Here is a 12,683-nt window from a genome sequence, read left to right on the forward strand (position 1 = left end):
ATATTCGCCTTTACTAATTGAAATATTATAAATGTGTGTGCAAGTTCATCCATTTTCTCAATTTTCCACTCTTACCACTACATATCATTCACCATCATTCATTGTTTTCCCATCATTTTTCCATCATTATCATCACATTTCCCTGATATTTGGTATCTATCTTACCTCCAATAGGGAAATTCCATCATCAATATAACCCATCACTGGTCATCATCGACTCCCTCCACCACATTTGTCATCCATCCACCCACAAAGGTTGCATCCACAGACCATTCACTAAACCCCTTATACCCTCTACCCCCCACAACCATTTTGACTACCATTATTCCATCTCAAGTCCAGATATCCACCATGTAATCCCTTGACCATAATGGAATTTCACTAGATGCAAGAATAGATGTTTGTTCTAAGCAAGTTGTGTAGTTGCCTACTTCACCCACTAGTGAATCCCCATCATTGGGTTAGAAATTCAAGATGAGATCATCCATTGATGATTTCTTTTCTCTATCATTAATTGAGGAGATTCTAGGAATTTTTGTTTAAATTATATTCTCTAACTCTTGTAACTATTAAAGAGTGGTATAGTAGAGAGGTTAGAGGTGGGGAGGAGGAAATCACCCTTGTAATTTATTAGATCATCCTCAATAAGTTTTATGGGGTTGAATTATAAATTATTAGTTTGTAAGTGTTTAATTTATTGTGGAAAAAGTATAATGAGAACGTTCTTTCTTTGTGCAATCCCAAGAGAGAAGAAGCATGCCTCAAAAGAAAGAAAATTGACTGCATTCTTCTTGTAAGAAGATAAAGGTTGACTCTAGGATGAAAATGATGATGGTAAAGGTAGAAGAGGTCGAGAGATCCATTTTGTATACACACCATAATATGCCAAATGATCATGTTTGGGCATGAGATGTTGTTCGTATATTAGAATCATTTTCTCTATAGGTCACTGCATGCCATACTTCTATGTCTATGCATGAGGTGTTGTTTTGTATATTGAACTCTTTTTGTCATTTTGTTAAATATGTACTTCTAAAAAAACTTTTAGTGGGTGTCTGTGTCTGTGTGTATTTATGTTTGTGTGTGTGAATTGAAATGTTTGTTTACTTGATGTTGAAGTGTTAGGTTGTTAGGTTGTTTTATTGTGGAAAAAATATAATGAGAATGTTCTTTCTTTGTGCAGTCCTGAGAGAGAAGAAGCACGCCTCAAAAGAAAGAAAATTGACTACATTCTTCTTGCAAGAAGATAAAGGTTGACTTCTAGGATGCAAATGATGATGGTAAAGGTAGAAGAGGTTGAGAGATCCATTTTGTATACACACCATAATATGCCAAATGATCATGTTTTGGCATGAGATGTTGTTCGTATATTAGAATCATTTTCTCTATAGGTCACTGCATGCCATACTTCTATGTTTATGGATGAGGTGTTGTCTTGTATATTGAACTCGTTGTGTCATTTTGTTAAATATGTACTTCTGAAAAAACTTTTAGTGGGTGTCTATGTCTGTGTGTATTTACGTTTGTGTGTATGAATTGAAATGTCTGTTTACTTGATGTTGAAGTGTTATATTGTTAGGTTGAATTTGAAACTTTGTCATGATGATGTAAATCACCTATTGTGAAGTGAGCAATCTGACATGTTGTATTGTTGAAGGTGTTTGGATTAGGTTTTTGACAACATGTCAATTAGGAATATTCTTGATGGTAAAGTAATTGATGATTCCAAACAAATTGCAACAAGTTCTAGCCGTTATGGTACATTTCTCCAAGCACATACCAAATTTGAAAATCACTTTATTACAATAATTTGTGTAATAGAAATATGTTTTTAACATTTGATTTCTATGTTAAATCACTTGAAAATTTCAAACTTGTGTTATATCAAATCAACATGAATGAAAAAACTTGAAAATTATTTAACCATGAAGATAATGCAAGAAGAAAAAACAAATTTGCAATCACACAATTTTGGATAGCAAGATACATTATACGTATGTATAAGAAATGAAATACATGTGAGCAAATTTATCACAAAATCAGAACAATATCGAGTTATCCAAACTATATCAAGGTAAAATCAAGAAAACCCTACCCACCATCAAAGATAAACAATAAGCTAACATTAACAACAACAAGTTCTCCCTTGGCTTCAACAAGGTTCTAGCACATATGCGATTCACACTAGCAATATTTTCATCCTTGTGGTTTACAAACCCTAGCCATGTTCCATCACACAAGTGCATGTAAAGATGGCTATATTCCTAGTCTCCATATATACTTGTTCATCCTAGGGCTTGTGTACTAAAATCCTTGGCCTTCAACTCTTACATCAAGATAAACAACAACACCTACATGGGACATCATGAAAGATATAGTGACCAACTTTTCTTCTAGGAAAGGCATCACACCATACTTAAGACTCATCAATTTCATATCACAATGATATTTCCCTAGCCTCACATCCCATACGAACAAGGTTTTAAAATCATATCGTAACAACCTTGGGTTAAAAGTTCATGTAATAAAGTTAATAAAGGAAAAATAAGACCAAGGTCATGGGACATATATTCCAATTTGAACGTTTGGAAAACGCATCCTAGTGGGTGTTCATTTCAGTTTATAATAGCTAAGGAAATTGGAAAAAAACATTGGAAAAGGCTTTGGAAAGGTAAAGAGACATAAATTGGTATTTTACTTATGAAAACTTCAACAGATGGTTTACATATTTTAAAATTACACTCACAGCATTAAATCAATATAGAAACTTAATTTAGGATTTATAAAAGATCTAAATCAAGAGTCCAAAAGTCTTTCCTATTTTTCATATGTGTTGATGGGTGAAATCACTTCATTACTTAGATTTATCACCAAAGGATCATGTAACTCTTACAACACATGAGGTTTGAATTAGTTGGTTGAGTAGAGTCTAGTCATTGTCAAGACTCTCATTCAAGCTTTATAGAGAGCAATTAAAAATGTAATGCACTTTTGAAGAATTAAACTATTCCAAAAAGAGCACAATGTTTGTGATAGCATCTCACTAATTTCATGCTTATTTTGTTTTATTCTTCTAAAATTTGTATACATTTTTTTTTCCTAAAAAATAAAAGTTCTTATCAAAAATATATCTTAAAAATAAAAATTGAACAATATAAAAGTAAAAAAAAAAAATATTTGAAATCGTATTTGAAAAAAGTTATGGCGAATGAGTTATTATTAATTTATAAACTCTTCCTTTAATTTCATCTTTAACAATATAGAATTAAATAATAAAAAATTAAATACTTACAAAATTTATAATCCAATGTTGTCCCCGCTTATGAAAAAGTATAAGACAAGTTATTTACTTATAGGTTAAGCATGGTCAACCATGGTCAACCATGCTTAACCATGCTTTATCATGGTCCAATGTCGCATTGTGAGAAGGATTGTCTCAATATAAAATCAAACATGGACAACCATGGTCAATCATGTATATTTTACTATTTGTAATATTTGTATTAGGGTTTATATACTTTGGTTTTATAATATTAGTTCCTTGGGTTTAATTTTATTCCCTTGGGTTCATAATCCCAAGGGGTTTTAGTATTAATCCCTTGGGTTTATCAATCCCTTGGGTTTATAAAATCAAATGTGGTCAACCATGGCCAATCATAGCCAACCAAGGTCAACCATGGTCAAATGGTGCATTGTGACAAAGATTGTCATAATATGAAAATCAACCATGGTCAACCATGGTTTAATGTCGCATTGTGACAAGGATTGTCTTGATATGAAAATAAATAATGGTCAACCATGGTCCAAAGTCGCATTGTGACAAAGATTATCTCAATATGTAAATCAACCATGGTAAACCATACTAATTGAAGGGATAATAAACACAAGGGACTAATACTATTCACCCTAGGGTTTGTATTCCTTTGGGTTTATTTTGTCAATCCATTGGGTCTATTAATCTAAGGGTTCATATTTCTAGGGTATAATACCAAATCCTGAAGGGATTATAAACCCAAGGGAATAATTTTAACTGAAGAGATTATAAACCCAAGGGAATAATTTTAATTGAAGAGATTTAAACCCAAGGAATTAATACTAGAAACCGAAACAACTATAATCACAGGGAAGAAAAAATGCTGGGGATTAATACTAAAAACACAAGGGAATATAAAACCTAGGTTTTTTAGTGAAGCCTTTGGCTATATCAATGACATTAATATTTTTAACGTGGTTTTGGTAGTGCATTAATGTATGTTAATATACATTACTATACATCAATATAGTTTAATTAATATACATTACTGTGCATAAGAGTAATGTATATAAAATTAAGTACATTAATGCACAGTGATGTACATTTAAATAAATTAATATACTAATTTACATTTAAATACATTAATATACTAATATGCACAATATTGTATATGGAAGTTGATATAAATGTATATAAATATTGATGTGTTTTTATAAATGTGGTTTTGCTAGATCTTGTAAAATTTATATACAATTTTTTTCCTAAAAAGTAAAAATTCTTATAAAAAATATATGTTAAAAATATAAATTGAACGATATAAAAGTAGAAATATATATATATATATATATATATATATATATATATATATATATATATATATATATATATATATATTTGAAATTGTATTTGAAAAAATATATGGCAAATGAGTTATTATTAATGCTCGTCATAATGCAGGAGGGACTATTATAATCGATGTGCCTTGAAGTATGAGCCAGTGTACACGAAAACATACATATTTAAACCTAAATTTTTTCTATACAAGTTTTAATTCACTTTTTCCTCAACCTATTAAACATTGGCAACATTTTCTGTTAACGAATCAAAAAATTTGAGGTCTTATTTGGCCTCTTCCCAAGGCATCTACTAGGTTAATCTAGGATGTATAGTAGCATTGATGAGATATATAGTCGCTTTGAAGAATGATTTTTTGCAAGTGAAGTGATGCTAGACTAAAAATAAATGCTAAGTGTTTTAGTTAACTCCTCCTTTCTCTTTTAGGATTTCCTGCTTGTGACATCTAGGTCTTTTTTACATTTCGAATTTTTATGATGTGTAATGTATGGATCTTTGTGACATATAGGTTTTTCCTAGCCAGCACATAGGGTCTCTTCCCCTTCCCCTATGTTTAGAAAAATGTTTTTGTTATTCATGTTCCAACCTTTGGCTTTGCAGTGTTGTTGTTACATTTTGTTATTGTTAAATTTGTTCCAACCTTTGGCTTTGCATGAACGGGATCAAGGTAGAGCGAGGTATGAAATTCAATCTTCAACTCAATGAATCTATGTTGTGGGCTTCTCCGCACCTAGGATTGAGGTAGAGTGAGGTATGAAATTCAATATGCAACTCCATGAATCAATGCTTCGAGCTTCACCACACCTGGGTTTGGATTTCATTCCTTTCACCTGAAATTACATTTTCCTATGAATTTTTTTTAGATTAAGATGCCTTAAAACACATTTTTATGAGATTTTTTCTGAGATTCTAGGATGTTGAAAACATACAGACTCTAGAAAAGGTGAACTATAGCTACACCCCTAATTAGAATAGTCTTTTTATATCAATGAAACAAGATGCTAGAAGGTGGAATTCTATGTATTTTACATGTTTGACATTAATTGGAGTTGATTCTACTACTGAAGATCTATTTTTTCTATTACACATTGAAACCACTCCTATGTCTTTACCTTATTTCTCTGTCGTTGTCGAGTATGCCCAAGGAAAACGCATGGGGTAGCTATTGTCGAGTCTTCCGATTGGAATATTTTGGGAATGGGAGGAAGTGAACAATAGTGAAAAGAATAATTCATCATTTCAATGTCTTGTATGCCCTTACCAATTTCTTCAACCATGAATGCTTAGTAGGTATGGTGCTATTGTTGCTATTATTGGGGGGACAAGCCACCCCAAATGAGAATCTATCCTGAACAGGTGAAGTAAACATAAAATGCCACTAGCACATCCAAAACGATTCTCGTTGAAAAAACACCATCAGTGCCAACTTACTAATGCTGAAAACATACAGGCCCATATATTTACTACTTTGCACAGTGGAATATAAACAACAGTAAATCACACATGTGTAGAATATAAACAAATTTTTATAATTTTCAAGCTAACTTCATTATATTAAACAACATATAATACAAAAGTGTAGGGCTCTCATACTAGGGATAATAGCCCTCATACATCCACTAGCACAAGGTACAAAACTGGGGCTTGGCGTCAGTCCATCAACAATTAATTTTCCCTCAACAAGATACTTTGACAATCTTGCTATCGCATGCTCTCTCATCTCCTCTTGGTCATACCCTGTACATTCCTAGTCCTTCGGCTCCTAACATGCAACTCATGCCTCTATCAATGCTCCAAGTCAATCTGGTCATTGAAACTCGGTTATCAATCTTCTCTCTAGTTGATCATTTGGCCATCAATGGATCATCACATCAAGACTCCTGTTGAGTTGTTCACAGCTCCACTTATGAATAACTCTCAACCTTCCCATTGTTGCTCCCCGACTACTCAGGGACTTCAGCCCATTATGGTCTTCCTGCGCTACTCCGATGAAGACAAATATAGGGCACAGAGGGTTGTCACCTATCAATGCAAGATTTCCACTCCTATAATGAACACGGGCTAGGATGATTTCCCATCATCTTCTCTAGAAGTCCTTATCCACAGACAAGTCTAGGGCTCCACAAACTACTCCTGGTTGATTAGACCCTTGACCTCAACAACTACCTCTCTCGCAAATACCTTTTTCCATCAAGGTGTTACTAACCGGGATCCAACTTGGACATTATCACGTTGTCCTCCAGTAGGCCATAATTGCCCAGTTACTTCCACACTTGGTCCACTCTCATGTTGCCCTCTAACAGACCATGAGTGACCAAGTCCATGTTGTAGCATTTGCACCTAGTTAGGGCATCCTCACACCTAGGAAACCCTTACACATGACTTCCCATAGAGTTCTCCATATCCTCCCTTTTCTCTGCAATAGAGGAGCTATTGCACAAATCTAGGCTCCAAACTTCATTGTGAAATTGCCCACTAGTTCTAACATGCCACGTCAACCTTGCCTTCTTGGCTTCCATGGTCTACAAAACTATGTCCACACTAGGGCACCTACATCACTCCATAGTAGTATCTGCTCCGCTATGGAGTTCCTTCATGCCCAAGGCAATTCCAACAAATGGCTCCCAACAAACTACAATGTAGGATGATTCAAATCTGGTCAAAGAAATGACCCAACATAAGACAAATTCTAGTCTCTAAGTCTATCAACTATCATTTTCATTCACTGCACCTCGTTAGGACACCTAGAATACTGCAATATCCCTACACATTGTCCCTCGAATAACCTACAACTCCCTTTATTTTTGTGGCCTTCTCTTTGAGAGGTCTCCTCCTCTTCTACTAATATTCTGGGCATCAACATCCCTCAATCCACCCCGTGCTTCCCTCAAAAAAGGTGGTAGGGACTGTGAACTAGCTAGAGCACCATCCACTACCTCTCCAAGGGTATCTCATCCCTTTATTTTCCACATACTGCTAGAACAAGGTATGCGATATACAATTTCAAGTATAGACTACCAATAAGAAACCCTTAAACATTCCAGACTTCACTTTTGTACATTGACCCTCCTTCCCTATAATTTCAGTCACCAAAAGGGACCCAAAATAGTCCTTTCTCCCACAATGGTTAACCCTCCTTGCTGCGGCCTAGAACAAAAGTGTCTTTCTCCTTGTACGTTTCCTTGAGATGCACAAATGGATGAGGAAAACGTCTCATACTCACCCTCTATTTATACTAAAGAGAGGGGCTCCAAAATGTCAAATTTTATGGTTGTTCAAATCTCATGAGCCTAACATAACCTTAGGCTGACCTTGACACTTATGGTGTCAACCCCAAAATTAAACTCAAAAATTCATATCTCCACTTCTAAAACTCAGAATTCGACGATTCTCGAAGTGTTGGATTCTCTTTTCTTCCCTCTATCATCACATGCTATCAGATGTAGAAATGTGCTCCTGTAAATGCCCACAACATGATTTGGTGCAAAACCCCAAGCTTGGTTCCAAGCCCACAAGCCTACTTGTGGCGCTTTTCCCTCTAATCCTTAAACCCTAGGGCTTGGATTACCTCCCAAGCTACACAAAAATCAACACTGCCTCTTAGCGAGGGAGGTACTTCAAAGACTAGGAAATAACCATAATCTTCTTTGGTGACACTATCCCATCTAGCATCCATCACTACTGCATACCCTATAGAATGAACCCGACAATTTCATTACTGCCTATGCCTCATCACATCCGAACCTGAAGATCCCAAACCTCCATAGGGTTTCTCCCTATGAGGCTAGATTCCCTCTGAGCCTACACAATCTCCATTGGCTCAATCCTACAAATACTCATCCTCCTAGGTGAAATACAACTCGTGAAAATCCCACCAATATCGGATATTCAACACCATGATCCGATGAACATTCTAACTTTCCAATATCGAGTCCATCACATGAAGCCATCTCGATCAACCTGATCTCATGGAAGCCAAAGAAACCGTCGAGTTGTACCAACCATCCATGAAAAATCAAAGGAAGTCCATGATCAGTAATCTACCCTACAACAAAAAAAAAATTTGACCACGCTCACCACCAACCCACTAGAACACCCAGCCCATCTCGCCATGTAACATGTCAAGAGCACATCTCCATGTCCTCAGTTGAACCCTATGCTCGATCATCTCGACACTAAAAAGTCCCTCTGAGTTACTTCATTGTGCACACTCTAATTCACTATCCCTGGAAGTAGCTCAGATACGCTCTGATGCCATGTTGAATTTCCACAATCTTGGTCTTAGGATAGAATATTAAAAACTCTGACACTATCAAACCAAGAATCTCAATGATACTACTTTGCACAATGGAATATAAAAAATAGTAAATCACACATTCAAAGAATATAGACAAATTTTTATCATTTTCAACCCAACTTTGTTATATTAAATAAGACATAATACAATAGTCTAGGGCTCTCATACTAGGGATAATGGCCCTCATATATCCACTAGTACAAGATACAAAATTGGGGATTTGTGTAAGTCCATTGACAACCAATATGCCCTCAACAAGATACTATATCCATCTAGTTGTCTCATTCTCTCTCAACGCTTCTCGGTCATACCCTGTACCTTCCCAGTCCTTTAGCTCCCAATCTGCAGCTTCTGCCTCTATCAATGCTCCAAGTACATATGGTCACTAAACCTCAGCTATCAACGTGCTCTCTAGTTGATTTTTTGTCCATCAACACATCAAGACTCCTCCCTATTTGTTTACATATCCACTTGTGAACAACTCTCAATCTGTCCATCGTTGCTCCTCATCTACTCAGGGACTTCAGCCTATTATGGTCTTCCTGCACTACTCTGATGAAGACCAACATAGGGCATGGGGGGTTTCCACCTATCACTGCAAGATGTCCATCTCCTACAATGAACACAGGCTAGGAGGACTACCCATCATCTATTGTAGAATTCCTTCTCCACACACAAGTCTAGGGCTCCACAAACTAATCCCGGTCAATCAGACCCTTGAGCTCAACAACTACCTCTCTCAAAACTACCTTTGTCCATCAAGATGTTTCTCATTGGGCTCCAACTTGGACACTATCATGATGTCCTCCAGTAGACCATTAGTGCCCAATCATGTCCACACTTAGTCTACTCCCATGATGGCCTCCAATATACCATGAGTGATGAGGTCCACATTGTAGCATCTACACCTAGTCAGGGCATCCTCACACCTAGGAGACCCTTACAGATGACTGCCCACAGAATTCTCCATATCTTCCCTTTGATGTGTAATACAGGAGCTATTGCACAAATCTAGGCTCCAAAATTCACTGTGAAACTGCCCACTGGTTAGGGCTTCTAACATGCCATGTTAGGCCTACCTCCTTGGCTTCCATGGGATGCAACAACATTGTCCACACTAGGACACCTACATCGCTCCATAGCAGGATCTGCTCCTAGTTGGAGTTCCTTCATGCCCAAGGCAACTTCAACAAATGGCTCCCAACAAACTACAATCTAGACGAGTCCAAATCCAATCAAAGTGATGACCCAAAACAAGATAAATTATGCTTTCTACGTCTATCAACTATTTTTGTCATTCAGTGCACCTAGCGTACTACAATAGCCCTAGACAAAGTCTCTTGAATCACCTACAACTCCCTCTATTTATTGTGGCCTTCACTTTGAGAGGTCTCCTCCTCTTTTGTTGTTGTTCTAGGCATGAAAATCCCTCAATCCAACCTATGCTTCCCTCAAACAAGGTGGTAGGGCCTACGACCTACCCACAGTGGCTTTAGTTGCCTCTCTAAGGGTCTTTCCTACCTTTATTTTCCTCGGACTGCTACGGCAAGTCCTGCGACATACTATTACAAGGATAGAATACCATTGGAAACCCTTAAACATTCCAAACTTCACTTATGTATCTCGTCCCTCCTTCCTTGCAATTTTGGTCATTAAAAGAGACCCAAAACATTCATTTCTCCCACACTGATTAATCCTCCTTTCTGCAGCCTAGAACATAAGTTCCTTTCCGCTTGTACACTTCCTTGTGATGCACAAATGGATGAGGAATAAGCCTCATACTCACCCTCTATTTATACCTAAGGGAGGGGCTCCAAAACGTCACATTTTAGGGTTGTCTAGTTGTTATGAGCCTGGCATAACCTTAGGCCAACCTTGACACTCATGGTGTCAACCCAAAAATTGCATTCAAAAATTTATATCTCCACTTCTACAACTTGGAATTCAACAATTCTCAAAGCACTGGATTCTCCTTTCTGCCCTCTATCATCACATGCCATCAAATGTACAAATGTGCTCCTATAAATGCCCAAAACATGATTTGGTGCAAAACCCCAAGCTTGGGTTCCAAGCGCACAAGCCTACTTGTGGCTCATTTCCCTCCAATCCTCGAACCCTAGGGCTTGGAGTACATCCCAAGCTACATAGAAATCAACATTGCCTCCCTCCATTTTCCAGCCAAACCCATTCTATAATTACCTCCCATGAATAGGTTGGCATGGGACTTGTTAAGACTTCGAGCAAGCATCCATCTCTTAGAGGAATCGAAAAAAAGGCATAGCTTCTCTAAGAATGATAGCTTAGGTACCACCTCCAAACAAAACTTTCTCTCATTAATTAAACATAAACTATACATTCTCCATCTAGAAGCCCAATTTATTCTATTTCTTTTGGGCGCGTACCACCCACTACCTCCATTCATATCATTTATCCTAAGATCTTTCCCACTTCAAATTAAGGGCTTAATCCTTACTATAACGCTCATCCATTCAAGGGTTATCTTTCATGTCTTATGTTCTCAACATGGTGTGGGTGTAGGAAGGAGATATAATGGGTTACACCCTCACACTAACCCTAATCTGTGTGAATGAGACTTCGTGACTAGCATGAATGAATCAACCTCCTTAACTTGAATGTCTCTCTCTGACAACCAGAGTTTCCCTTCAAGTATGAACCTACATGTTATGGCCTATAGACATTGATAGATTGAATTCACTAAGAACTAAGCCATTGAGAGATTGGCGCATGGATTGAAATTATTCCTACACAAACCATTCACCCAATACGGCTTCCACTTCTAATAGTAGTCACTTGAGTAGTATCATGACACCTAAAAACATTATGCTTCTATTTTTTCATTTATTGGCAAAGCATAAATGAGAAATCCAAAGAAATATCAAGCAAACTGATTGGATGAATTGTGAAATGTAGCCTTTGGGCCTGTGAAAAGAAACAAATTGAGTTAAAAGGAGTGTTAGCCAGCCAATCAATGTTTTTCTATTCTGAACCTTTATAGGTCGCGGGCTTAATTGCTATACAAAATGAATTAGTAGAAAAATGAATAAGTATAAGGTGGGTTTTTGGTTGCTACGATGTTTTTTTGAATTATTGAAAGTGTGATTTTTCAATTGCTACATGCCTTTTTTAATTATTCATGGTGTGGCACGTAGCCTTTTATGTTGCCACCCAAACCAACTATGATCTGCATCATCCACATTACAGTGGAGTCTTTGAGCATTTATTTTCTCTTGCTATGTTTCACACAGAGGCTCATGCTTCTCTCTCAACAATCTTTGTTGCATCTTCTTCATCCATATGCATGCTTGGATAATGGCTTTTAATTTTATGGTCTTAACAACTATCATCCACTGTTGAGTGGAATTCTCCAAGCTTTGTTTTCCTCTTCGAGTCTTGCTCATATATTCTCAAATTTTCGGCTGACTTCTTTGCTTGTGACATAATCTACTATTGTATGTCACTCTCCCTTGCACCAAACTCTGCTTCCAGGAACTTCCATGCTTCCTTGCAAGTTGTAGCTTTTGTTACCTTGCACAAACAATTCTCATCCAATGCATGTTTTATAAAATTCAATGCTAAAGCATTGCATACTTCATCATATGGGTTATAAGACTCATACTCAATTAACTCTTTATCTTGAAGAAAAGTTAATATCTTGATAATCTAATAATCAAAATATTTACCAGTAAACATAGGAGGTGCTAGCACATCAAAGCTACACCAATCACCTTCGATTTCTTCTTTGCCTTCTGCTAGACT

This window comes from Pinus tabuliformis, chromosome 4_1 (assembly GCF_031772625.1).
Source record: "Pinus tabuliformis cultivar Carrire ecotype Pingquan chromosome 4_1, CPIR1, whole genome shotgun sequence".
NCBI classification, from domain to species: domain Eukaryota; kingdom Viridiplantae; phylum Streptophyta; class Pinopsida; order Pinales; family Pinaceae; genus Pinus; species Pinus tabuliformis.